This window comes from Astatotilapia calliptera, chromosome 18, assembly GCF_900246225.1.
Source record: "Astatotilapia calliptera chromosome 18, fAstCal1.2, whole genome shotgun sequence".
Taxonomy (NCBI): domain Eukaryota; kingdom Metazoa; phylum Chordata; class Actinopteri; order Cichliformes; family Cichlidae; genus Astatotilapia; species Astatotilapia calliptera.
Window position 1 is genome coordinate 9,106,607 of NC_039319.1, and position 4,076 is coordinate 9,110,682.

Sequence of the window (4,076 nt, forward strand, 5' to 3'; positions counted from 1 at the left end):
CTTACTGATCTCGAACCGAATTTATGTGGTACACGACGCTCAAAAATGTGTCAAGAAATGTTTTGGTACGACTTTGCTAAGCTACAAAGCCCCACCGCTTGATGGATTGTCGGAGCATTATGGCTACCGTAGTCAGGAGCCTCGCGGAGTGATACGTACTGTGCTTCAACATAATATTGCCGTATTGTGTGTGTGTATAAGGATTTCAAACTCAAGGCTACCAGTCACGCAGTACAACATGGGAATAGAGCATCTGCAAGAGAATTCAACATTAATGAATCAATAGTAGGGAAGTGGAGGAAGCAAGAAGAATGAGTTGAGTAAAGTTTGACTTATCTGACTGTTTTGTTTGCTTAATGCGCCTTATAATCCGCTCTGCCTTATGGTCCAAAAAATACGGTATACATATATTAAGAAATGCATTTCCTTCAGTTGGTATTATGGAGTTTAGCACTGATGGAAAACTTTTATTTTAATTTTCTATTTAGCTTTTTGTTGTTGTTGTATTTTGTTTTCCTTCCCAGTATACATAATTGGTAAATAATATATTTCAAATCATGTTTTCATGCAAAACTATATTAACATTAACATAGTTTAGATAGTTAATTAGCAGGTAATTTTATTTGGTTGTCAGTAAACTTCAAGGTTTTAACCAAGCTAAGTTTGAACTTATTAACAGTTGTCCACTTAAACAGTATCAGAAAAGGACTAATCTGAATTAAACTAATTGGTTTGTAGTCATGTTTCCTCTCAGATGATTTCATTTTGTCCAGGAGTAAAACAAACATGAGGGTAAAAACCAAAGTCTGAGTTGCTTTTTCCTGAGAAGATTCGTTTTTATTATCTTTATTATTTCAGGGTTGAGGGTTAATTAGCTGTCTGCACTGGAAGCTCTGATGGTAAAAGCTCTGTGGGCTGTTTTATAACCGTTAAATAAATGTATATTTTCTGTGCTGGGTGAAGTTGATCGTTTAGTGATGCCTTCTTTGTGCAATATTCTGTTCAATATATGTCCATCCATCCATTTGCTTCCGCTTATCCTTTCTAGGGTCGTGGGGGCGCTGGAGCCTATCCCAGCTGTCTTGGGCGAGAGGCAGGGTACACTCTGGACAGGTCGCCAGTCTGTCAACAATGGCAATGATTATTCTGTTACCTTCAAATAAATTGTTACTTGATGTTTATGCTTTTTGTAATTAATCACAGATTTGTCATGGCTGCAACACACACACACACACACACACACACACACACACACACACACACACACACACAGAGAGAGAGAGAGCAGATAAATCCATCCCTTAGGTCCTGTGTCAAGTCTTTACTGGATTTTTTTAAAAACTAATTATTGACTTTTAATTACTTCCAAAACATATTTTCTGGTGGCTGTTTTAAATCTAGAAAGTTACCTTTAATTGAATTAAATGATCTAAAAGGACAAAGGCTGCAGCCAATGAATTTCCACTGTTTATTGTTATTATTGTCTCTCTTAATGTATCAGTGTTTGTTTTTCCACGAACAATGATTTTTACTATTTTCTAATTTGCATCTCGTTTAGGATTTCAAATACTTACATGACTTCAGTGACGTCATATGAAACTGACCAAGGCTCCCACAGAGGTAGGTAACCCTCTAACTGAACACGCCCCTTTCCAGGTGACTTTACATCACTGAAACCAGAAAGGAGACAAAGAAATTGCATCATCTACAACAGGGAAAACCAGGTGAAATACAGGAACAGTTACTTCATAAATATTTACTGACTGCAAGAACTCCCCAGATTGAATAACGTTTTATTTTCCTGTGAGGATTTAAAGCACAGAAGCTGCTTAGGGCGTGTTTTGGTTTGTCCATCCATTCTCTTCCGCTTATCCTTGTCAGGGTCACGGGAGGGATGGAGCCTATCCCAGCTACCATCGGGTGAGAGCCAGGGTACACCCTGGACAGGTCACCAGTCTATTGTATGGATGTATGTATGAATGTATGTATGGATGGATGGATGGATGGATGGCCTGGCTGGCTCCAGCAGATCCCGGGAATAACATCGGAGATCTCTGTCCAGAAGAGCGCAGTCCTGGGAACAGCTAAGATACTGCGCAGGACCCTCAAGCTCCCAGGCCTCTGGTAGAGGACCCGAGCTTGAAGGATAAAACCGCCCGCAGGGGCGTGCTGGGTGTTTTATATATATATAAATTTTTCTCAATCAGCGAACAATCTTATCTTTGGGTGGTGTCGAAATACTTGGGCTTACTGAATGAGACAGGCAGATAGCATGCATGAGCACATACTCAGCACAAGCTGAGGCTAGATCCACCGCACCAGGCAAGACCCAAGGTGCAGGCTGTGTAAAGATGTCTGTCAGACTATCCAGCACATAACAGCAGGGTGCAAGATGCCCGCAGGCAGGACATAGATGGAACGCCATAACCAGGTACAGAATACAGAAAAATGTGTGCTGAGTATGACCTGAAAGTCCCGAGGTCAAAATGGGAGATGCCCGAGCAAGATCCTGTGGGACTTCCAGATATAGACGGACAAAATGGTGATGGCTAACCAACTGCACATAGTAAGTGGTGGACAAGCAGGGGAAGACTGCAGTAGTGATAGACCTAGCGATACTGAATGACAGCAGCAACAGGAAGAAGGAACACGAAAAGCTTGAGAAATACCAAGGGCTCAGAGAAGAGCTCAAGAAGATGTGGCGGGTGAAGGTAACAGTGGTCCCAGTGGTAATCAGAGCACTAGGTGGTGACTCTCAAGCTAGGTGGAGTGGCTCCAGCAGATCCCGGGAACAACATCTGAGATCTCTGTCCAGAATAGCGCAGTCTTAGGAACAGCTAACATACTGCACAGGACCCTCAAACTCACAGGCCTCTGGTAGGGGACCTGAGCTTGAAGGATAAAGACTGCCCGCAGGGGTGAGCGGGGAATTTTTATTTTTATATTTAATTTATATATCAAATACAATATATATGTAACACATACACACACACACACACACACACACACACACACACACATATATATATATATAACAAATTTATTAGAATAACACCTAGTGTAAGGTTTACCTGCACTACATTAACAGCATTGGCAATTACCAAAATATTTTTTATGCTTAATCAGTTCCTTACTTGGATGATTCTGAAAATTCCACGTGCAGATGAGCAGAATCAGCTTTCTGGTGTTTTTGCAATAGTTAACGAACCACTATGGACAAGCTCTCAAATCCAAATTTCATTTTAATGCTAAAACATAATTATTATTATTTTTGACCATGAGTTTTCAAATGTACAGTTTTACAAAAAAACAGCATGTTATCTTTTGAACAAGTTTCCAAATTACAGATGTTTATTTGAATTCATTAACAAAAATGTAGTTTTAGTGAAAGTAGAGTGTTATGCTTGAGTCATAAAGCATTATATTACAAAGATTGTTGAAATCAAGGAGAGTTTTGTAACACTTTTTATGTTATAACACACATAGACAGTAAAGTAAAATAGACAAACATGGCAAAATAAATGTTAAAGTAGCTGTAAAATACAGTAACCTGTTTAATGAATGAAGTAAACAAGACAAAGAATTAGATTTTTTTTGCTTTGTTCTGTTTTGTGCTCAGCAGTAGGCATATATGTTTTTACATGATATCAGTTTTATTCTTTTTTGATAAACAAAAGAATAATAATCTAAAAATTATAAAAAAAAAAGTTCTTTACATAAAATAAAATGAAATAAAGTAAATGGGGCTTCTACAGTGGGGCAATCTAGAAAAAGTTTGCTCTACAAGGTGTGTCTTATTTGTCTAATCCACTGTATTAGTCTGTCAGTAGTTGCCTGTACGTGCTACATCTCACTGGAAAATGAAGCAGCTAGATCTTTTTCATGTTGTTTTTCATTCTGGTAAGGATAAGTAAAGTTCATTTCAGTTCAGAATTGTACTTAAAATTACAAAAACAAAATAAAACCGCTGCGTTCCACTCGAAGATGTGATTTCGCAGCTTTTCGCGGAACTCCTGAACGCACCAGTGTGCAGATGTGCGGATTTGGAGAAGTTTTAAAAACTCCTGAGAATGCCC